Raw genomic sequence first — 25,895 nt, 5'->3', positions numbered from 1 at the left:
TAAAAGGACTTTTTAACCCATGGCCAGGAGTCCAACCTTTTGAAGAGTGCTTGATCCACTTTATTGTTTACACAGGCAGAACTGTTGGGTTGTCTAAGTGCCTATGCCTTGTACTGCATCCTTGTCCTCATCACTGAGCTTATCGGCAGGGAACTTGGAGGTTAGACCCCCACTGATCAAGCATTGAATGGCTATCCTAGCCACCACTCCAGCATTTTTTTTATTGCAGCGCTAGAGCGGCGCTACTAATGTAAGGCCCCTGCACTTAGTCTTATACTTGCCATCCGCTGTCATCTGCTGTTATCTACGCCGTGCCGGTTCGTCTCCACCAGTTTGTGACCTGCCAGATCGTTCCAGCGTTTCATGGTGTGAGCCGGAGGTCACTTTTCAATGCAAGTCTATAAGACCCTCATTCTGGCCCTCATAGACTTGCATTGAGAGCTTGTGACGTAACTTCTGACGTCAGAAGTTGCAGTCAGAAGATGATAGTGCGGGACTGGAGCGACGGGGTGGTGAGTTTAATATTAGATGCAGGGATCTTACATTAATAGCACCGCTCCAGGATTGCAATAAGAAAAACGCTGGAAGTGCTTTATATTTCTAGGGAACCTCATTAACCCTTAAATAAGTCTTTAACTATAAGAAATACTTTATATACACAATTCCTGCATATTGAAGGAGATGTCCAATCTCGAAAATTAATTTGTATATGACTTACTAGAGTGTATGAAGGTAATGGTGTATTTTAGTGACTCTTATTCTGGACTCAACATTAGCATATCTTAGATGGTCACTTATAGACTTCTATAGACTATATTTCCTCTGTAGCATGTAGCTTCTGCCAGGTATAGCATAATGTACTGTTGCTCCAGCAGATAGACCAAAGTCGTCAGTCTACGGGAGAGAGAATAGTGCAAACCAACGTGACAAAAAAGGAATTATTAGCTCACCACTTCAGTTTATTCACAACCACATAGTACTGGGATGGACGGCCCTTTAGCTTGTCCAGGCAACGTAAGATTCATAGGGTCAAAATGCGTCAACAAATATGTATTTCGACGATGCCCTTTGAATTTTAATGGATATTAAAGAAAAGGATATTTTCATTTACCATGGATTTTGCACCTAAATTTTCTTTTTTTGGATATTGGAGAGAGAGTTACCTACAAAAAGCGGATCCCCTTTTAATTCTTTTTTTTGTTCTATGAACTTTTTATACATGTCTTTTCTGCTCAACTAGGAGATATGTTAAAGTATGAGACAAGCTATAATAACCACCGTCGATTCGAGGAACATAGATCATGTATTCACATTTATCTTCAAATTATGCTTTGCTGAATCCTTTGTGTGTGTGTCCCCAACATGTGACAACCGTACCTATTATACAGCATGTAGATAAAGGGAATCTGTCGCCACTTTGGAGATATCAGACCTCTACTATGGCCATACAGGGTATAGAAATGTAAATCTATACATACCTGTATGGCCCATAGTAGAGGTCTGAATGCAGAGAAAAGCGCTTTAATCAGTTCTATTTTGTACAAGCTTGGTGTCCGGGTAATGCCAAGCAATCTCCGCCGATGTGCTTATTATTCCCCCAAATCCCTGCCTATATGCTTAATTATCATACTCCCCCCCCCCCCCCCCCTCCCTTGCACGTCACAGGGCCCTGTGACGTGCACTGTGCTCACTGACTTCCCGGGCATTCCCAAAGCTCCTCTCACATAGATCGCACTTTGCTTCATCCCGGCCCCATCTGCCTGTGCTCTGTGCTGCAGGGTTCTATTGTCTAGTGACTCCCCGGCGCATGCGCAATAGAAACCTGCGGCGCAGAGCACAGAGAGACGGGGCCGGGATGAAGCAAAGCGCTCTCTATGTGAGCGGCGCTTTGCGCATGCCCGGGAGGTGAGGGAGACCAGTACACGTCACAGGACCTGTCACAGGGCCCTGTGACGTGTAGGGGAGGGGGGAATGGGATAATTAAGCAGAGAGGCCGGGATTTGGGGGAATAATAAGCACATAGGCGGGGATTGTTTGGCTTACCCCCGGACGCCAAGCCTGTACAAAATAGAATTGATTAAAGCGCTTTTCTCTGCAATCAGACCTCTACTATGGGCCATACAGGTAGGTATACATTTACTTTTCTATACCCTGTATGGTCATAGTAGAGGTCTGATATCTCCAAAGTGTTAACAGATTCCCTTTAATGTGAAAGCTACTCACTGTGGAGCATACATGTCAAACTCTGGCCCGTGGGCCAAATCTAGCCCGCAGGGTGGTTTTATTTGGCTCGCGACACCAGAACCACCACCCCTATGTTGGGGCCATTATTCTGTATGGAGGACTGTGTGGGGCCCATTATTCTGTATGGAGGACTGTGTGGGGCCCATTATACTGTATGGCGGACTGTGTGGGGCCTATTATACTGTATACTTGTTGGCCCGTGACTTTGTCCAAGTTTTTAATTTTGGCCCTCTGTGTGTTTTAGTTTGACAACCCTAGTGTAGAGTGTATGAATGCACCTCTCTGTACCTCTGATCACCTCTACTGATTATAAGCACATGAACTTGTATAAACATTTGGCTCCTGATCTAAGCTTTTCTGAGGCTTGGTGGGGATCTCCTAAGTACCAGGTCACTTCTCTGACTGTGAAGTGAACCAGGAATCATATTTGGGATCCACAGCTGAGTTTGGAATAGAAATGACATATTGTTTAAACATGTTGTAACAAATGTGCAGCAGAAGAAATGATAGGAATGTAAGACAGCAGAAGAGGGGAAATTCCACTTAGCCTCCCGAGAGGAGATCTACATATAGAATGAGCAGGGGAAGATTAGTGCAGATTATTTTCAAGTGGAATTGAATTGATAATTCCTATCATTTGTAGTGTGAAAACTGTGAAAATGAAGCAAAATGATAGAATCTCCTGAGCACATGAGGGTCTTTTCCGTATTCTATTTCAGTTCTGTGCTCAGAAAAACTTCTTAGGATTCATTTCTTTAAAAACTACCTGGGAAGTTTACTAATAACCCCTGTCCATATTACCACTAATGACTATCACCTATTCCTGATTACTGCTCATCGTGTGCAAACTTGTGCTGTATCTCGGACTCCAGTTTGGGCATATCTAGCTATATAGCAGAAATTTTACTATGGTGTTGCCTTCCATATTAGTACGCAAAGGGGGGAAAATACAAGTAAGGTAAAATTGCTGTATATGACAATGATTTTATGCCCGGCTCGGCAATATCTGCCCATATGCGTCACGGTGTGTGTACAGTCAGAAGGCATAGGGTCCCGTAATCATATAGTAATACCCCTTCCTCGGGTATAACCCTATTTCCATACCATTACCATGCAAGACTTCAGACTAGAACCTGGCTCGTATTCATTCAGCCATAGCCGTGTGTACCAGAGATGCTGTTTTGGGTAAACACAACAGGACGGAAGCGTATCGCATTTACTTACATACAAATTGAAAATTAAATTACTTCTCAGTGGGTCACAGCAGAAGGGCTTTGAGGAGGATACAAGTTCACATGTTGCTGTAGGATGATATGAACAGATAAATGATTTCGGCGAGATCATCTATTTTACTGCAACAGATTTTTCTGATTTTAGGTCATGCCCATGTTATCTAGTTATACAGCATAAAGTCTCCTTATTTCAGTTGTATTTTAAAGAATATAATAATAGGCAGGCATATTCACATGGTTAAAGGGGTTATTTAGTAAGCAAATCATGTATCTTTGTCTCAAAGATGTCAATATCTGTTTAGAGAAGAAGGGATATGTATATAGAAAGTGTAGATGTCCCCATATCGCTCATCTCTGTGCACGAGTATTAATACAGCTTATGGAAATAATCACAGGGATTGTCACTAAGCATTGCTACTGCCCAGAATAGAGTATAACATTTTCCACAAGCATCAAGAATTGGTTTTTAAATTTGCCATACTTTAAGATTAATTGGTGACTTTGTTTAGTGTTTGGTTTCTGCCAATACTACTATGGTACTCGATAAATTACTTATTTGGGGAATTGCACAAGATGCCCCTTTCCAGAACTGAATGGGTAAATCTTACTGGTTAATGGGTTGTATCTCTGCATAACTAGCAGATTCTACATTCTGGAGTCTGAGAAAGCAGGCTGACCTTTCATAAGTAGGACCTATCACTTGACATAAATAAGTAATATTTTTATATAAATGCCGTTGTTCTGGTCTACTGATTCTGACACTGCTTATTTTTAGTTCCTGAGCCTTTACGTTCGTGAGATATGGTCTTCTCTTCCCTGTATGTGAGTCTAGTCTTTTTAGCCAACTGGACATGGTCCCCAAGAACACTCCTATACAGAATAGTTTAGGATCACATCCATTTGGATAAGAAGACTGGATACATATAGTGAAAAAGGGGCCATATCTCAAGAATGGATGGGAACAAAAAATAAACGTCAGATTCTGCAAAACAGCGGCATTTACACCAGATAGAAAAATATGTATATTTTTGGCAAATGACAGTTTATTTTTAAGGGAACGATTTCCCATTGATAAACAATAGTAAAACAAGGGTAAATAAAACTTTATTAAAGGGAACCGATCACCTGGTTTGCCCCCATATGAGATACTGCCACCACCTTTCAGCCCTCATATAAAGCAATGCTGTATATATGCCCCTGATCCGGCCTGCAATAAAAGAAAAACACCTTTTATTATACTCATCTATGGGGCGATCTGGTCTGATGGGTGTCTCTGGTCCGGCACCTTCCTTCTTTCTATGCCTTCCTCCTTCTTGCTTCATGTGGCTGACGCGTTCCTACGTCATGCATATAGGGTCCCCGGAATCGCACCCCTGCGCAGGCGTATTTCTCTGACTAGGGCAGAGTAAAGTACTACAGTCTGCATGCTGGGAAAGGTCAAAGAGCCCTGGCGCATGCATACTGCAGGACTTTACTCTGCCCTAGTGAGAGAAGTACGCCTGCGCAGGAGCGCGATGCCGGGGACCCTGTGTGGATGACATAGGGACACTGAAAGGTGCTGGCCGTATCTCATATGGTGCAAACCCGTTGACAGGTTCCCATTAACTTGGTTAATAAATATTAAAGTATTGAGGAAACCCTCTTTTATATGAGAGATAATTAATATTCTAGAACGAATGCTTTACTCCTCTCCATGTTACGTTTGGTGGGCTCCTATACTTGACTGTAACATATTCATTATTCATTCTATACACAGACATTATGGTGATGGACTCTTTTTCACATATTATCCTGCTAGTCCCATTGTAATTCTGCATTCATCTCATGTAGATGTATTCACATCTGAGCGTGAAGAGTTTTTCCTGCAATTAAAATTGTTTTAAAAAGCTTTTCACGCAAATATCAAAGATTTCAGTTCATATAAGTGGAAACCGTTATATCTGCTTCTACATAATACCTACATTGTATGCATGCACTCATTACAATTTTGATTATAGCTTTCAATGCAAGTAAAAGTGGACATTCACTTGCTTGGGATACTTTATCTAGATGGTAACACATCTGAATAATTTATTCTGATGGGTCCATGGTAGCCCTGGCCTATACTCTGCATTAAAGCTCCAAACAATTATGCTATCCATGCGAAACATGTCTGGTTTCAACTTATTGTAAGTGTTCCCTTGTCTGGCATGAACGTGGCAGTATTTCAGTAACCCTAAGACTCCTCCTGACACACCTAGGCTTAGCATCCCTTCACTCCTGTCTTACTGTTCTAGCTGCATAGCAAATACACATTAAACCAGTTCTGACCTGATGCAATGTGGTAGGAGCGTTATAGAACATCTGAAGCATTCATACATAGTAAGTCATTATATAGGCACCAGCAAAAACTATTGCTGTTAAACTCCTTCCTAAACTCTTGCTTTCATATGTTATATACACACCTTTATTAACTAAAAGTTACCCACTAAATGTAATAAATGCATCTTATTTATTTATACAGAGCATATAAAAAGTTTACACACCCTTGTTGAAATGCAAGGTTTTTTTCATGTAAAATATCATACCAATCATAATTTCAGACCTTTTTTTTTTTACCTTTAATGTCACCTATAATGTGTACAAATCTACAAATCCATTGAAAAATAGACTGAAATATTTTCGGGTGGAAAAAAAATAAAGAACTAGAATAATGTGGTTGCATAAATATTCACACCCGTAAACTAATACTTTATTAAAATACTCTTTGAACCTGATTGAATGACAGCATTCACTCTTTTAGGGTAGGAGTCCGTCAGCATGGCACATCTAGAATTGGCAATCTTTGCCCACTCTTCCTTGCCATAGTATTCCAAATCTGTCAGATTGCCAGGACATTTCCAATGTACAGCCCTCTTCAGGTCAGCACACAGATTTTCATTCTTATTTAGGTCTGGGCTGTGGCTGGATTATTAAAGAATATTGATCTTTTTCTGGCAAAGCCATTCAAGTTGATTTGGAGGTATGCTTAGCATCGTTGTTTTGCTGAAAAATGTAATTTAATCTTCATTGTCATATTGTTAGCAGAGATTTCAAGGTTTGTGTTTTTTGTTTTTTTTTCAAAATTAACAAATTTTGGAACTGTTCAAATTTCATCCAGCTTGACTAAAGCCCCAGTTCCAGCTGCCAAAAAACAGCCCTAAAGAAAAATGCTGCCTCCACTGTGCTTCACTGTAGGTATGCTGTTATTTTGGTGATGCACAATGTTGGCTTTGCGCCGAATATACCTTTTGAAATTATGGCCAAAAAGTTCAACTTCCCATCAGACCAAAACATGTTTTCCGACACACTTTTTGGTAGATTTGATATAGGTTTTGTCAAAACATCTATGTTTGGATGTTTTGGATGCCAAATTTAAGCCACGTCTTGATAACCATCTTGACAGTGTTAAGTAGTATATCTAATCCCTTGGAGAAAAAAAATTGTACCCTTCTCTTAACTGATAACTTTTATCAGTGAAATTAGTTTTTTTGTGTTTTAAGCTGTTTATTGACCATGGCTAATTCTGAACACAACCACATGCCCAATTATAAGCTATGTGCCCACGATCAGGAGCCGCTGCGGGTTTGAAGCTGTGTTTTTAGGCAGCATCAAACCCGCAGCAGCCAGATGTTACAGCATAGTGAATGGGATTTCTAGAAATCCCATGTCCACTATGCGTGCATATGAGGCTGCGGATCACCTGCGGAAAGTGACATGTGGCGCGTCTTTCAGGACCGCAGCATGTCAATTTCTCTTGTGGGTCTGCATGTGGACTTTCCCCATACACTTGCATCAATGAGGGATGTCTGCGTGTGAAAAAAAATTGCAGCCGCTCACTTGCATATGAGGGCAGAAGCCACGCTGCTGTCGTGCAGCTTTGGAGCCACAGACGGCTCCGGATCGTGGGCACATACCCTAACAGGCTTTTCACATTTATGTCACCACACTATTACAGTTGTGTTATTTTTATTTGTAAGTTGTTTATATGTGGTTTAACATTGTCTTTGAGCAGCACAGTAATCCAGCACTGCAGTCCTGGGTTCAAATCCCACCAAGGATAACATATGTAAAAAGTTTGTACGTTCTGCCCCTGTTTGCTTGGGTTTTCTCTGTGTACTCTGGTTTCCTCCAACACTACTTATAGGGAATTTAGATTGTGAGCCCCAATGAGGACAGTGATGGTAATCTCTGTAAAGTGCTGTGGAATTAATGGCGCTATATAAGTGAGTTAAATAAATAATAAATAAGACTTTATGAAATATGCAAGACATTCCATGAAATCTATGACTCCAATTCGCCCTATAAGGTAAAAAAATACCTTTTATTGTACTCACCTACGGGAGGTCCAGTCCGATGGGCGACTCTGGTCGTGATCCAGCACTTCCTCTCTTCTTGCGATGCCGTCCTCTTTCTCTGCTTAGTGTGGATGACGCAACACTGTGTTCCCCTTCGCACTCCTATGCAGGTGCACTTCTCTTTGCCCTGTCGAGGGCAGAGCAAAGCACTGTTCTGTTCATACGCGGGGAAATGTCAGAGAGCACTGGTGCTGTGCATTACGGTGCTTTGTTCTGCCCTCAACTGGGCAGAGAGAAGTGCGCCTGCATAGGAGTGCCAAGGGGAACACCGTGTGGATAACGTGTCCTACGACATCCACACAAAGCAGAGAAGGAGGATGGCATCGCAGGAAGAGAGGAGGCGCTGGATTAAGACCAGCAACACCCATGGGACCGTGCCGTGCCGCGCCGCAGGTGAGTGTCAAAAAAATATATTTTTTTGCCTTAGAGGGCGAATTGGAATCATATATACAGCATTATAGGGTGGTGGCCGTAGGCTGTATGGGAGAAACCAGGTGACAAACTGAGCATGTACCTCAGTTTGAAAATCCTAGATCTAGAGCATTGAAAACGGATGTAGGTAAAAAGTATACATTGCACAGTCCTCTTTAACTGAAAATTTATAAAAGGTACAGCACCCCCTTTATCTAAGTATCTTCTTTCTTGTAGGGTGCTTACACCTAATCCTGATAGTACTAATGGATGAATACTTGAATACAAATGTTAGTTGATTTTCTTTTTTTTTTTTCTTCCTGTAACCATAATAATTTCAGAAATGGTTCTAGTTAGGTAACCACGCATGGGAGAGCTTAATTAAAAAGTGAGGCGACAACATGCAAATATGTAGGAGCGTTTCCAAACAAATCTCAAATAAAGTATTCTATGGATCAATAAATATTAATATCAACTTTTAAGAGAAGATCCATTGAGTTGTAACTAATTATGCATCGTGCGGGGAAGCTAAGCTCATTTCAATATTAGATTAAGCAGAATTAAATCAGAAATCTGGTTTAATGACCTTGTAAACAATTTACAGCAGCGACTCTAATTGTTAGGCTATTACACTATCTGAATCAAAGCTAATTAGATGTTTCTCCAATTAGAATAAAACAGAATTCTTTAATAACAAGTATGAATAATTTTTCACACTATACATCTTATTTCATTCTGCTGTTAAAATGTGTATGTCATTTCAATACACGATAAAGGCTAATGTGAAAAGCGTTTTTTTTTTTCAGCTGGGAAGCTTACTGTAAAAAATAAAATAAATTATATTCTATAAAGAATGGCGTGTTTACAAGTAACATTGACTAAAGAGGATCTGTCATGGGAGAACAATCTAATTTCATATTGAAGTATGTTTTACCAAAAGGTCTGTGAATAATCTTCTGGAGCCAACTAGGCAAATGACTGAAAGTCATGTAAGCCACATTAGATATGATGTCAGGACTGAATAGCTAAATTCAACACTGACATCCCTTGTCCAATAGAATCACTTTTAGACACTTATACTGATCCACCAGTAGTTATAGTGATCCTGTCAGTAGTTATAGTGATCTGCCAGTAGTTATTGTGATCCTGCCAGTAGTTATACTGATCCACCAGTAGTTATAGTGATCCTGTCAGTAGTTGTAGTGATCTGCCAGTGGTTATTGTGATCCTGCCAGTAGTTATACTGATCCACCAGTAGTTATAGTGATCCTGTCAATAGTTATAGTGATCCTACCAGTAGTTATAGTGATCTGCCAGTAGTTATTGTGATCCCACCAGTAGTTAGAGTGATCCTGCCAATAGTTATAGTGATCCTGCCAGTAGTTATAGTGATCCCACCAGTAGTTATAGTGATCTGCTAGTAGTTATAGTGATCCGCCAGTAGTTATTGTGATCCCACCAGTAGTTATAGTGATCCTGCCAGTAGTTATTTAGGGACATTTTGCATAACAACTTTTTTTTTTACTAAAAATGATTTCTGGCAACGTTGGCTTGAATGCATTAAAGAAAATCATACTTCATAAAATAATGCGGTTCAGTTAAAGGGGTTGTCCGGTCCAAATAGATAAGTCTGCAATCCCTGCTCTGTGGAGATTCGCCTGTTTCAGACCCGGGACTGGAGGATATGTATGAGTCATACATACTCCCGACCAGTGGATGCGGCCTCGCTTCCATACATTTGTATGGAGGAAGGCGGCGCCCTCTATTCGGCCTCGTCACTAGACTGAGCACGGCCTCACTCAATATAAGAGTATGCAGCGAGGCCGCGCCCATTAGATGGGCCCTGGCCCGGAGTATGTATAACTCATACAGTGCCTACAAGTAGTATTCAACCCCCTGCAGATTTAGCTGGTTTGATAAGATGCAAATAAGTTAGAGCCTTCAAACTGCAAACGAGAGTAGGTTTTATGAACAGAAGCATAAATCTTACAAACCAAAAAGTTATGTTGCTCAGTTGAATTTTATTAAATTTTAAACATAAAAGTGTGGGTCAATTATTATACAACCCCTATGTTTAATATTTTGTGGAATAACCCTTGTTTGCAATTACAGCTAATAATCGTCTTTTATAAGACCTGACAGGTTTGTGGAGTTATCTTGGCCCACTCCTCCATGCAGATCTTCTCCAAGTTATCTAGGTTCTTTGGGTGTCTCATGTGGACTTTATTCTTGAGCTCCTTCCACAAGTTTTCAATTGGGTTAAGGTCAGGAGACTGACTAGGCCACTCCAACACCTTGACTTTTTCCCTATTGAACCAGGCCTTGGTTTTCTTGGCTGTGTGCTTTGGGTCGTTGTCTTGTTGGAAGATGAAATTACGACCCATCTTAAGATCCTTGATGGAGGAGCGGAGGTTCTTGGCCAAAATCTCCAGGTAGGCCGTGCTATCCATCTTCCCATGGATGCGGACCAGATGGCCAGGCCCCTTGGCAGAGAAACAGCCCCACAGCATGATGCTGCCACCACCATGCTTGACTGTAGGGATGGTATTCTTGGGGTCGTATGCAGTGCCATCCAGTCTCCAAACGTCACGTGTGTGGTTGGCACCAAAGATCTCGATCTTGGTCTCATCAGACCATAGAACCTTGAACCAGTCTGTCTCAGAGTCCTCCAAGTGATCATGAGCAAACTGGAGACGAGCCTTGACATGACGCTTTGAAAGTAAAGGTACCTTACGGGCTCGTCTGTAACGGAGACCATTGCGGTGGAGTACGTTACTTATGGTATTGACTGAAACCAATGTCCCCACTGCCATGAGATCTTCCCGGAGCTCCTTCCTTGTTGTCCTTGGGTTAGCCTTGACTCTTCGGACAAGCCTGGCCTCGGCACGGGAGGACACTTTCAAAGGCTGTCCTGGCCGTGGAAGGCTAACAGTAGTTCCATAAGCCTTCCACTTACGGATGATGCTCCCAACAGTGGAGACAGGTAGGCCCAACTCCTTGGAAAGGGTTTTGTACCCCTTGCCAGCCTTGTGACCCTCCACGATCTTGTCTCTGATGGCCTTGGAATGCTCCTTTCTCTTTCCCATGTTGACCATGTCTGAGTGCTGTTCACAAGTTTGGGGAGGGTCTTAAATAGTCAGAAAAGGCTGGCAAAAGAGATCTTTAATCCACACATGTGAAGCTCATTATTCTTGGTGCCTGAACTACTTCTTAATACTTTAGGGGGACAGAATTCTTGTGGTTTGAGGGGTTGAATAATAAATGACACTCTGAATTAACTTTTTACGTTTTAAAAAAACAAACAAACAAAAAAAAAACAAAAACAAAATTTGCTGCAGTGCATTTCCCACTTCCAGGCTGATCTACAGTCCAAATGTCACAATGCCAAGTTAATTCCGCATGTGTCAACCAGCTAAATCTGCAGGGGGTTGAATACTACTTGTAGGCACTGTACATACCCTCTGGTCCCGGCTTAGAAACAAGTGAATCATAAGAATGACTACAGACTTATTGATTTGGACCAGACTACTCCTTTAAGATAAACACTCTACTTATTGCACTTCTCTTTCAAAAATGTAGTTTTTGTCTATACTTTCATCTATAATTGTGCTTCCTTCCTACGGCCATTTTGCTGGATTTCTGCTTACATTAGCAGTTGTCAGAAATGATCAAATAATCAAAAAGCATTATGAGAAATTATAAGACTTGCCTTAAAAGATACAAACAGATTTTATATTATTTTGTTTATGACGTGTTTTTGGATCTCTGGGGTGACCTGTGCAAATCTAGAAACTATATTTTGCCAAAGGCACAACCCATTTCAAATAGGAACTTCAGGATGAACTATATAAGGACTCATCTTGTGACCACATCTTTCAGCTGTTGGATGACAAAGAAACCAGGACTTTTTTTTATTACACATTGAAAATGTAACATTGTTATTGCATCCTCTATAAGACTTGTATTCTTCCCATTGTTCCTCAGACCTTCAGAATAGCTGGAATCAGATTGTAGAACAGCTTATAATTATGCACTGACATCAGAGACCAGTGTGTTTATATCTGCCCTGAGCTATATGGCTCAGAAGAAAAATATGCAATTGTATTTATGGACCTTATTCACCATATACTTCTACATGTACTAGCAATAACTGCCGCAATCACTGCGATTGACAGCCAAGACCTTCCTGAAATCTGGGCAAATTAACCCCATTGTACTACAGATATAATGTACACATATGCAGAGTTACTCTTGGTATACTTGGTTCTTCCAGCAGATGGTCTTATACTCTATTACACACTGAAAGTGGTGCTGTAAGGTGGGCTCTTTCATAGGGTAGTGCTATGCTGAGGCTTCTACTGACCATGTGCCTAATTGTGGCATAGAAGGAGGAGTTTACAGCCTGAATATACTTGGATTCATAAAATCTGGCCGCTTAATAGCTGGACACAAAATGCTGAGCCATCCAAAAGGATTGCAGAGTCATTCCAGGATGGATTTGCAAAGTAGATCCATCAAGCTTACTGGGGCTAGATGATCCATTTTGTGATGTATAGATAATATAGTGTTAGATCTGGTGACAGATCCTTTTTAAGCCATGAAGAAAGTGTTACAGCTCGGTGCACATATAGAACTGAAGTTGTGATAATTACAGTTTTGACCACGGGTGGTAAACTTATCCCTCCTAGTAAATATTTGCTTCTTCATCCATTGCTCGGCATGTATTTATAGAGATGTGTATAGTTATACTGGCAGTGCACACTAGATTCAAAAGCTAATGCAATGCAGAAGCAGTGGTGTGATTTATAGTAACCAATCAGATTGCAGATTTAGTGCAAGTAGTGATGTGTCCGATTTTTATGGGCAACACAACGTGCGTTTCAATGCCCCAGTTTTCCTGGGTTTTCTGAATGTCGCCTACTGTTTGTAAGACGTTGAGAGAGCAGGTATGTTGATTCTTGTATTCGCGGCTCTCCTAAGGCTAAGCACAGTTGTGCCCTTATTAGTGCATACATGCTCTGAGCCGCACTTTACCCAAGCAGCACAAGATTTGTTAAATGATTATTATCCGGAATGATGCATCCTCACAACAAGGTTTGTTATTTTGAGTGTTTCTCGGCTGTGCATTCTGGAAACCTCTCTGACCTAGTTTTCTCTGTCTGAGCTTTGCAGCTTCGGTTAGTCTGGATTTGGAGCACAGCATCTGAACTCCGCAAACACAGTAAAAGTTTCTGTATCTGGCCATGATCACGCGCTCCAGTCCACTTCATTTTGGACATGCCAAAATAGCGCTGACAAACTTGTGCCTCTAATTGAATTCATCTCTGGGTTAAAAATAAATTCTTGTAATGGCCAGCTTTCCAATGTGACTGAAGATGACATAAATTAGCTGGCACCAGGAAATGACTGGAAGAATCAGGTGGCCATTTTCACCCTACACTTTTATTGCCGAGTGCTGCTGAATACATAACTCCAGTACACAAGCGTTGGTCTCAGGATTTTTGTTCATTGTTCTGTAATTTTCCAGTGTTAGTTGTAACTATGTGAAATACATAAAATTAATTCTTGGGCATGTTCTGGTGGTTCCTACAGCAGATTATAAATTGGGTGTTTTTCTGACACCACCATGTATACACTGTGTTCCAAATTATTGTGTAAATAAGATTTTCTCAGATTTTCCCAAATTACCTATATGAATTGCAGTCATTGTAATTTTCCAGTCAAATAACTATTAGAGTACCATTGAAAGGTTTTTGTACAAACTGCCTATGATAACAGTATATTTTTAAAAAAATAAAAAACTCAAAACTGCACTCAAAATGCATGTTCCAAATTATTATGCACAGCAGAGTTTTCAACCTTTTCATTTTAATAAAGAACAAAAAAATGGTCATTTTTGAAATTATAAGCATTAGCAGATTATTACAAACTGAAATCAAACAGTTTTCAACTCAAAACTTTATTCTAGGTGATGTAACATTTGCACATAGGACCCCTTGTTCGAAAGGAGCTTCTGAACTCTGTTGTCCATTGAATTTGTCAGGTTTTGGATGGTTTCTGCTTCAATTGTTTTGCATGAGGACAGAATACCCTCCCAGAGCTGTTGCTTAGATGTGAACTGCCTCCCGCCATCATAGACACTCCTTTTGATGATGCTCCAGAGGTTTTCAATGGGGTTGAGGTCAGGGGAGCATTGGTGCCACACCATAAGTTTGTCCCCTTTTATGCCCACAGCAGCCAGAGATGCAGATGTGTTATGTGCAGCATGAGACGGGGCATTATCATGCATGAAAATGATCTTGCTGCGGAATGCACGGTTCTTCTTCTTGAACCATGGAAGGAACTGCTGTTTGAGTATCTCAACATACATTATGTAGAGCATCTTTACCCCTTGTTTTTACAAGCAGTTTGCAATTCCAACCGTTTATGAACATGAGACAATCTTTTAAGAAGCTATTTTGACTAATTTACTGTTGTTGATCCTTCCAGCAAGTTTATTTTCGTCGTCATCGGTTTTAGCTTTTGATAAGTGATAAACTTGTGTCTCTACGTTATGCAGATCCGTTTAATTTACCCTCAACGTCAGGAGTCTAATTTTGCAACAGACTCAATAAATTTGTGATATTGTTAGTTTGATTAATTGCGTTCCTCATACCGATGCCAGGAAAGGGGTTAAAGAGAAAAAAAATCTTGTTGCTTTATTTGTTCTGTGGAAATGACAGGGTTGTTTAGGCACTGCTGCCTCTTTTGTGCGCTTGCCGGAGAAAGATTGCAGTGTCTTGCATGCTGCATATGTGGGTTAAAATCTGTATTAACCAAAATTATTGCTAAGCCCCTCGAAACATTAGTTTGACATTGTCATTATTCAGATGGAGCTTTCCAGAAATAGAAATTATAACTATGACTGGTGGCTCCAGACTGTGTGAGTAGGAGTTGTGCAATTTTCTGCCTTTTTTAACATGGTAGTTGCCGAACTATTATATATCCTAAATATTATGAAAAATGTAGAAAACCTCTGTATATTTGGTCCATCATGCATAAAAATCAACATAAATTGTAGCATTATTGTCTGCTGTCACTATGTTCTAAAAGTCTTTTATGGCTGTTAGAAATAATTTAAATATATGTGCATCAAAATCATTCAGTTTTTATTTTTATTTTGAGCCTAAGATTAAAGCTGTTCCTTTTTATCACCTAGGATACAAACTAGGTGGTGAACCATGGCTTATCTAATAGGGAACTGCATATGTGACACCCCAGGGGTCTGGTTGCCACAGTGATAGAGATATTACGTCTGAGAGCAGGTGGGAGGTCTCTTGGTCAGGGATCCTATGCATGCCACACCTCCTGCCCAGTCCTGGGAGGGGAAGAACTTCCCCTATATAAACCTAGGGCTGAGGCAGGGTTAGTGAGTAGAGAAGAAGTAGAGAAGAGAAGCAGCATAGGAAGAAACAACAGGAGCTCTGTGGGAGCAGTGCTACAAGGAGTCAGGGGCTGGCAGCTGCAGAGCTCGCCCTGACTGAGAAGTTATCAGCGGACCCGGAGTCCGAGGCTGTGGGGACTAACTCCTATCCAGCAGCAGAAACCGACCGGCAGGGGATTGCAGGTCCTCTGGCCCAGAAACCCGAAGGCACGGTCACACGCGTGGGACCAGCACCGCCGTCGTGGAGCGAAAGCTACTAGAAGGCCCCGAGTCACCGGCCATACGGGTGAGCACCACACGGTACACTCAGGGACGTGGGCTACTTATACCCGCCTCTAGCAAGGTAGCCAGAAGAGTATCGTTAGTTTGGGAGGCCTACAACTCCGCCTGGCCAGGGGAGATCCCATCTGCTCAAGGACTGACCAGGCCCCAATCGCTAGCCAGTACTCCGGGAGGGTCTATCTTTGTCACCAGTAAAGACCCTGAACTACACCGTACCGTCTCCGAGTGGTTCCTGCTACCCCCATCATCCACGTCGGCTGCCCTGAGGCCATACCCCTCCCGTTGGGGGTTATACTATCACGCTGCACAATCCTACCACCGGCCTCAGCGGTCTGCCCTGCAGCAGCAGCTCCTTAGCTGTACTCAACGGGTGGCGTAGTCGTCCAACATCTACCGCTGATACAGCGCCACTTAGTCTGACTCCCTGGGCACGGACCGGATCACCGCCACGAGACTACAACCCTCAACGGATCCGGCTCCGGGTAAGCTCCCACGTGCGCAACGCTGCGCGACACAGGCCCAGGGGCGCGTCACATACATATATTGAAAATGTCACTTTACAAGCTCCACTGCCAGAAAACCCTTTCTGTAAAGTTAAAGGTTGAAATGCTGAAAACATACCGATATCCTCTTTCCCATAAGTAATGACTGCAGAGAAGGTTGAATTGGTAGACCTCTGCTCCATTCAAGACGTGACTCTACATAGCTCCATTTGTGGGATCCAGATCCCCATTCTTGGACTGCCAACAAGTAGTAAGTTAGCCCCTATCCTATGCGTAAGAGATAACTTTAGATTCAGGAAATAACACTTTAAAATACAATGCCACATTTTAACGGAGGTTAGCGCCACCCCTCTATTAGGCATGTGGTAAGCTATACTTGTGTATGTGTTCTCCCTCAATGCAATGCTTTTTGGTAACAGGAGTGCGAAAGAATTTTGCATTGACCTCTCTGAGCAACACACAAATATTTTTTTTTAAATTTTATTTAGCAGTGCAAGTAAAGGAAATTAATTTTTAAAACTATTGATCTTGAATCAAGACTTAAACTGTGAAATATTCTGAAACATTGTTTAGGAGCAAAATTTTCCTGTAAAAAGTCGCATCTATAAAGACATAGACCTGCATGGGTCCTGCAAGTATTATGCATGGCTCCTGTTCTAACTGACAGGGCAGCATACTGTTGCCTTTATAATTGTACCGCCACATATACTGCCATGTCTCCAGATATTTGATGCAGAGGCTTAAACGGGTTTTCTCATGAACAAAAGTTAATTTTAATCAATAGATCTTGGAATAATAATAATTTCCACTATTGGATGTGTTTAAATAAAATGTTCCTGTGCTGAGATAATCTTATAAATGTGCCCCTGCTATGTACTGTGTAATGGCTGTGTCTGACCGTACAGGAACATGGTCTGATCATACCACAGCTCCTGGGCAGGGGGGAAGCAAAAGAGTATACAGACATTACAGCACGGGATCACAGCTGATTCTTTATGTGAGGCAAAACATTTCCCTGCCTGTTTTTAAACAATGTTTTTAATTTAAAGAAAGAATCAGCTGTGATCCCTGCTGTAATGTCTGTATACTCTTTTGCGTCCTCCCCTGCCCAGGAGCTGTGGTATGATCAGACCATGTTCCTGTACGGTCAGACACAGCCATTACACAGTACATAGCAGGGGCACATTCATAAGATTATCTCAGCACAGGAACATTTTATTTAAACACATCCAATTGTGGAAATTATTATTATTCCAAGATCTACTGATTAAAATTAAGTTTTGTTCATTGGAAAACCCCTTTAACTAGAAAAGCCAAGGCCACCATCCTCTCCCCCAGCTTATCACAGCCAGGCCATCCTGCAGTATTATCCAGTCTGACCGTGAAACTGAAGAGGGGCCTGGCAATGATGAGTGGCTTGGGGGGTTATCTTGGTGGATTGCACTGCAGGGGGTGCATTGCAGTACATATCAACAGTGCTCAGCTAAATACTGTACTGAGGATCCTATCGGTGAGCCCAGCTCTATAAGGGGCAGGTCTGTGGTAGAAGTAGCCTTTAATGGTGTCCGGTCCCCAGCTGTTCAGACGGGCAGCATGAGCGACAGAAGGGTGTGTTAGGCAGATGCTCCCATCATTGGGACACATGTGCTATAAGTGCACAAGTGGATTGCACAAAGGGGCCCACACTGTCCTCACCGGCCGTCCCCATAGCATTTATGTGCTCTGCTACTATTGGCAGTATGCCACTGATTTTATCAGATGGCAAAGTAAGTCTAGAGGGATAACTTTACATTATATTTTAGTGATGAATTTAATGAAGTATTAATAAGACCTATATCAGCATGTATATAACAACCGACAGAACACATGGAGAGCATATGCGGCATATCTGCCAGTGTATACACTAAACTGTAATATGTTTGAAGTATGTTTGATTCTGTAGTGAATTGTAATGTTGTATAAAAGACGTATGTGACAAGCATATAGACATACACTTGATGTATTATAAGCCCCATGAGGAAAAGTTACAATCACATCTGGTTCCTTGATGCCTGGATGGCTCAAAGCTACATAGGACAGAATAGTCGGGGCAGTGAGCAGTAATGGAAGACGTCTGGAAGGACTAGTCCAACTCTGCAAACTAATGATTAATGCTAAATAATCCAATCTCATCCCATATGTGTGCATGTGAGGTCTATGTGAGCAGCTCATGGACCCAGTATACTGTATGGAGTATAATACTCTTATGATATAGGGGAACTTTTATACACCTATTGCTTCATTGTGCAATAGTTTTTCTTACTTTTAGACATTTCTCTTGATACAAGGTGTGTAGGTCCTGTCTGTGCATTTGATGGTTCACCATATTGTAGAACACGGTCTAATGAGACTCATTTCTCTATTTCAATTATTGTTTGCATAATGTCTTTTTCATTCCCCTTACTTACTAATTTCAGTTAACATTGAAGGGACTATAGCGCTTTTAGTGGACACCAGTCCATAGTTTCTTATACGTCCATTTTTGTGTTGGCACACGTGGGCTGAGAATAAAAGGTGATCAGGCGCAGCCTCTCTGCAATGTGCGGAGCAGAAGGCCCCAGCGAGGTGGTGTCATCGCTTATGAAGAGCCATGCTGCCTGCAGCTAGGTCACATTTTTCAGCACAAGAATTTTTTTCTTTTTTCAGGTTGGGGTTGGAAGCCTGACATTTTTAGCAGCTTCACAGCATGTTTGGTCTGCCGCTTTAATTTCACAATCCCTCCTGGCTCTTCTAGAAAGGCGCGGCCTCCTGATTACATGACCGACATTTGAAGTGAGAAAACTGGTTTAAGACCCAGTGTTTTTTGTTATGTTTTTTAAACCTTTATCTTCTCTCATCGCTTACATTTCTTTGACTTTCATAGTTATCCTATCCACTCTTCTGAATGCTTATAAACACAGTTAAATGCAAATAAGAAATCTAAAGGTGCCCATACACCTTAGGCCCCCTTCACACATCCATGTTTCCAGTACATGTAGCATCCGTTTTATTCTCAGACCCCACATCTACCCATTATAACCTACGGTGCTATGCACATGTCCTTGTTTTTACTAAGATCCTTTGTCCATGCAACACATAGACATGTTAGTTTTTTTCCAGCAGCACCGATGCCAAGGGCCTATACAAGTCTATGGGTGCGTGAAAAACACGTTCAGCACACGGATGGCATCCTCATGCTGTCCGTGTTTAACATTGCAAACTATAGGGGAAGCTTTGTCATTTATTTAGTTCTTTATTCATACAGGAAAAACACTGATGACATTGATGGTAAAAACGGGCACACTGCTGACCATAGTGATGACACACTGATGGTAAAAACGGACACATGGATGGCACACTTATGACCATACTGATGACACATGGATGACACACAGATGACCATAGTGATGACACATGGATAACACACAGATGAAACATGGATGACACACAGATGATACACTGATGACACACTTATGACACATTGATAACACACAGATGACACACTGCTCACACACTGCTGACACATGGATGACACACATGACACATGGATGACACACAGATGACACATGGATGACACACTGCTGACACATGGATGACACACTGCTGACACATGGATGATACTTCTGACACATGGATGACACACTGCTAACACATGGATGACACACAGATGGCACACGGCTGACACACTGCTGACACATGGATGACACACTGCTGACACACAGTTGGCACACTTATGACCATAGTGATGACACATGGATGACACACTGATGGAAACCACTGACACCGGTGCTGGTTTTTCACTTACGTGTTTTATACGGACATGTGAAGGAGGCCTAAGATAGCTGTCGTTCATCGTTGACAACCTTCCTATACACATGCACGTTTGGCTTGGCTGCATGTGCTTTTATTAGGGAGACGAGAATAAGGCGCTGCTGTTCTTATACACATAGTTTGGCCATTCCCGTCAGAATTAGCATGTTCGACTTATGTTTGTATTAAGAGTATGGGTACCTTTAAGCTCTTAAGGTTGCATGAGAGCGAGTTTATTCATATATTTTTTTTAAAAAAACAGTTCATTAGTTATGATTGTTATAAAATATCTAGTGCCTAATTGAGTACCAAAGGACTCCAGAAAGTTCTACTCAAAGATGTATTAATATGCATAAACCAGAACGTAGAATATTTTTTTGCTATTGCTACCTGCGACACAAGCTATATTAAACACATTTATCCAAAAGAGTATCTAAAGCACCAGTGTTTTTCAGTTTAATAACCCTTGATAGCAGTCTTAGTATAGATGTCCTATTTATTGATAATATCTGCAAGCAAAAATAGTATGTGGCATAAATTAATTTTATATATTGTGAACTGCATAAATTGAACTGCTGTTATAAGAATCACTATTCTTATGATTGGGAATATTTCCAGTAATAAGCCTGCAAACCATAGAGGAAAATTGTTTTGCTCCTTTTCATGGATGCTCTGGGACCACAACCATACCTCCAATTAGAAATGTAGTATAGTTTTTCTGATTCTCTATGTCGATTACCCCATGTGCAGGGCATTGCAGTAGCTTAGGTATCCATGGTTACGACTAGTGTTGAGCGAATTTGTTCGGCATTTCAAATTCGGGTTTGTGTTTGGGGTTCCGGCTTGTTCGCGCCAAAAAATCAGCTCCGCCCATGAACATCCCTGATTTGCCACGCTGTCACACAGATGTTAGAAGCTGGAACCTCAAACACTAACCTGAATTTGAAATGCCGAACAAATTCGTTCAACACTGGTTACGACCACTAATAACTGTCACTATGTGAGTGGTCGTAACCATGGATACCTAAGTACGGCAATGCCCTGCACATGGAGTAAGCGATGTAGCTAATCAGAAGAACTATACTCCATTTGTAATTAAAGGTATTTGCTAATAATATTATTAATATTATTACACTTACTACATATTGGGATAGGATCTTGGAGATTGGAATACCCATTTTATCAAATCTGTTGACCGACGTTCTGATGGCATGCTTCAACACCGCATGTTGTATGAATCTCTGGTTTATTATATTATGGAGTGTAATACCATTATTCTTTTGCTATGTTTTTTTCTCTTCCCTTTGGGTATGCTTTCTAGTCGCTATAAAGTAGCTCACACTTTAGGGCTTTTTTCAGGGTGCTTTGAGTGGATGTAATCATTGTGTTACTGTACAACATTCCTTATGTACAACATATGTCATTTACATGGAAGAGAACCTATTGAAGCTGCTTAGACTCCATTCTGTAATAACTTTGCATTCTCTCAGCCGACAGAAAAAGCCTGCAAACATTTTAGGTTTATGGCCGTTTCCCGTCGTGAGACAGTGGAAGTATTTTGTATGTAAAAGCCTGTTTACAACTGTAGCATATTCTGTGTTCTTTCTCTTGTCAGACTCCATATGTAAGCAGCCCATACATTCCAATGTGTTGATATAAGTTTTCCTTGCTGAAATATACTATAAATCTCCATGCAAATCCAAAAATGTATATTATTCAAGAATAACATAGAAGACTTTTCCTGTTATGAATAAAACAAACAAAGAATCTAAACAGCAACATTGAGGGGTTTTCGCTGCTGTATAATTTAGGTTCCTATAGAAACAAATTGGCACTCCAAAAATATATGCATTATTTAAAGAAAAGCTTTTTCCAGGTCCTAGCATAAAGGCAGAAGCTAAGTCAGAAACACAGCACGTGTTAAATACTTTGTAAGAGTGAGAAAAAGCTTTGATTTCATCAAGTTAAATTTGTATATTTCTTAAACCTGTTTGGTGCCGTCTTCTGGTATATCACAGTCCTGGTGGTTTTAACAGCAAGAATGACATAACCTGTAGGGCAGGGGTCTCAAACTCGGCTGGGTATATGGGCCGCACATGGAAAAAATTTGAATTTGGGGGGCCGCATTCTTTGTTCAATGTGACATTTTTAGTGATACCATTTTTTTTGTATACACCTTTTGAACATTTTTGCCGTGTTTATTTTTTTATGGCTTGGGTCGTTATGGATGTGGCGATAATAAACGTGCACTTTTTTGTGTTTACTGTAGTTTACATATAAAACAGCATTTTTAGTGCCCAATATTTTTTCATGCTTTATTTTATTTTTTATTTTTTTTACAATTTTATTTCCCCCAATTGGCCACATACAGTAATATTGTCTTACAATTAGCATCATATAGTAATAATGGAAAACATCTTGTAGTAATGTTCCCCATCCAAGTCCCCATCTTGTACTAATGTGCCCCATCCAGGTCCCCATCCTGTGGCTATGTGCCCCATCCAGGTCCCCATCCTGTGGCAACGTTCCCCATCCTGGCGCCCATCTTGTACTAATGTGCCTCATCCAGGTCCCCATCCTGTGGCAATGTGCCCCATCCAGGTCCCCATCTTGTGGCTATGTGCCCCATCCAGGTCCCCATCTTGTGGCTATGTGCCCCATCCAGGTCCCCATCTTGTGGCTCTGGTCCCCATCTTGAGGCTATGTGCCCCATCCAGGTCCCCATCTTGTGGCTATGTGCCCCATCCAGGTCCCCATCTTGGGGCTATGTGCCCCATCCAGGTCCCCATCCTGTGGCAATGTTCCCCATCCAGGTCCCCATCTTGAGGCTATGTGCCCCATCCAGGTCCCCATCTTGTGGCTATGTGCCCCATCCAGGTCCCCATCTTGTGGCTCTCGTCCCCATCTTGAGGCTATGTGCCCCATCCAGGTCCCCATCTTGTGGCTATGTGCCCCATCCAGGTCCCCATCTTGGGGCTATGTGCCCCATCCAGGTCCCCATCCTGTGGCAATGTTCCCCATCCAGGTCCCCATCTTGAGGCTATGTGCCCCATCCAGGTCCCCATCTTGTGGCTATGTGCCCCATCCAGGTCCCCATCTTGTGGCTCTGGTCCCCATCTTGTGGCTATGTGCCCCATCCAGGTCCCCATCTTGTGGCTCTGGTCCCCATCTTGTACTAAAGTGCCCCATCCAGGTCCCCATCTTGGGGCTATGTGCCCCATCCAGGTGCCCATCCTGTGGCAATGTTCCCCATCCAGGTCCCCATCTTGAGGCTATGTGCCCCATCCAGGTCCCCATCTTGTGGCTATGTGCCCCATCCAGGTCCCCTCTTGTGGCTATGTGCCCCATCCAGGTCCCCATCTTGGGGCTATGTGCCCCATCCAGGTCCCCATCCTGTGGCAATGTTCCCCATCCAGGTCCCCATCTTGAGGCTATGTGCCTCATCCAGGTCCCCATCTTGTGGCTATGTGCCCCATCCAGGTCCCCATCTTGTGGCTCTGGTCCCCATCTTGTGGCTATGTGCCCCATCCAGGTCCCCATCTTGTGGCTCTGGTCCCCATCTTGTACTAATGTGCCCCATCCAGGTCCCCATCTTGGGGCTATGTGCCCCATCCAGGTCCCCATCCTGTGGCAATGTTCCCCATCCAGGTCCCCATCTTGAGGCTATGTGCCTCATCCAGGTCCCCATCTTGTGGCTATGTGCCCCATCCAGGTCCCCATCTTGTGGCTCTGGTCCCCATCTTGTGGCTATGTGCCCCATCCAGGTCCCCATCTTGTGGCTCTGGTCCCCATCTTGTACTAATGTGCCCCATCCAGGTCCCCATCTTGGAGCTATGTGCCCCATCCAGGTGCCCATCCTGTGGCAATGTTCCCCATCCAGGTCCCCATCTTGAGGCTATGTGCCCCATCCAGGTCCCCATCTTGTGGCTATGTGCCCCATCCAGGTCCCCTCTTGTGGCTATGTGCCCCCTGTGCTGTTCTTCACACACATAAAATAGAAAAAAAAAAAGATGATTCTCACCTGTCCTCCGTTCCCTCGGGCGGCCTTCCTGCAGATGTGGCCCGCAGGCACCACAGAGTCCGACCCCTTGACGATCCCCTTGTTTCTCCAATGTTTGTCTAGTTGTTGTTTTTTTTTATTTTTACCTTTGTGAGTGAAAATCTTTATAAAAATCAATAAAAAACATTTGATTTAAAAAAAAAGCACAGAGGTTTTTTTAATAAGAGGTAAATCGTAAAATTGTTTTGTAAAAGCACTTGTGACAACACCTTTTAAGCAGCCATCATAGTAGCACTGGATGGTTCATGAACTTCCTTTTTATAATGCTGGTAATATCTGTTTTTTCCATTGTATCGATCAGTGCAACCTGATGCAATGATGTAAACTGCCTCAACTTTGTAAAGGGGAGAGCACAAACTCAATAAATAATATTTACGGAGGGTTACCTTCAATGTAGCTAAGACTTTACATAGAAGTATCTCTATGACAGGTATGATGGATCCATTTTCAAAAGAATCCCAATAAATACAGCAAGACTTGCCCTACAGCAGGGGTCTCAAACACGCGGCCCCTGAGGCTGCTTTATGCGGCCCGCAGGCACAGACCCCTTGACGATCCCGACCTGGTCCAGGAGGAGCCGCCGACAGCAGCGCTGAATTGCCACACAGAGACTGTCTCCCAGCACAGCATTTTCAATGTCAGCCGCCGGCCAATCAGAGGCCAGCAGCTGACATCTGCATATGGCAATGACGTCATACTCGCTGCGCCGACACGCAGATATCAGCTGCTGGCCTCTGATTGGCATTGGAAATGCAGTGCTGGGAGACGGTCTCTGTGTGGCAATTCAGCGCTGCTGTCGGCGGCTCCTCCTGGACCAGGTCGGGATCGTCAAGGGGTCTGTGCCTGCGGGCCGCATAAAGCAGCCTCAGGGGCCGCGTGTTTGAGACCCCTGCTGTAGGGCAAGTCTTGCTGTATTTATTGGGATTCTTTTGAAAATGGATCCATCATACCTGTCATAGAGATACTTCTATGTAAAGTCTTAGCTACATTGAAGGTAACCCTCCGTAAATATTATTTATTGAGTTTGTGCTCTCCCCTTTACAAAGTTGAGGCAGTTTACATCATTGCATCAGGTTGCACTGATCGATACAATGGAAAAAACAGATATTACCAGCATTATAAAAAGGAAGTTCATGAACCATCCAGTGCTACTATGATGGCTGCTTAAAAGGTGTTGTCACAAGTGCTTTTACAAAACAATTTTACGATTTACCTCTTATTAAAAAAACCTCTGTGCTTTTTTTTTAAATCAAATGTTTTTTATTGATTTTTATAAAGATTTTCACTCACAAAGGTAAAAATAAAAAAAAACAACAACTAGACAAACATTGGAGAAACAAGTTCTCCACCCCCCCAACTTTAAGAAGCATTAAAAATGAGCTATTTAGGCTGTGTGCCCACGTAGCGTTTTTCAAGCGTTTATGCTGCGGAATTTCCGCAGCGTAAACGCTTGTTAAACGCTAGGTAATCCGCACCCCATGGTCCCCAAGGGGATTCCGCATGTTCTATGCACATGCTGCGGATTTTTCCGCAGCG

At 42.3% G+C, this 25,895-nt stretch overlaps 1 protein-coding gene across 2 annotated transcripts in view; it reads left to right on the top strand.

The window, feature by feature from the left end:
- The window catches only part of NR3C2 (nuclear receptor subfamily 3 group C member 2), a 354,893-nt gene that overhangs the window by 32,412 nt on the left and 296,586 nt on the right, over positions 1-25,895 (top strand). The window lies entirely within an intron of this gene.

The sequence above is a fragment of the Phyllobates terribilis genome, unplaced genomic scaffold (assembly GCF_046119375.1).
Source record: "Phyllobates terribilis strain yellow unplaced genomic scaffold, ASM4611937v1 Scaffold_1__5_contigs__length_1240528914, whole genome shotgun sequence".
NCBI lineage: Eukaryota > Metazoa > Chordata > Amphibia > Anura > Dendrobatidae > Phyllobates > Phyllobates terribilis.
Note: the sequence above shows the minus strand (reverse complement) of the source record. Positions and strands in the feature narration are given on the sequence as shown.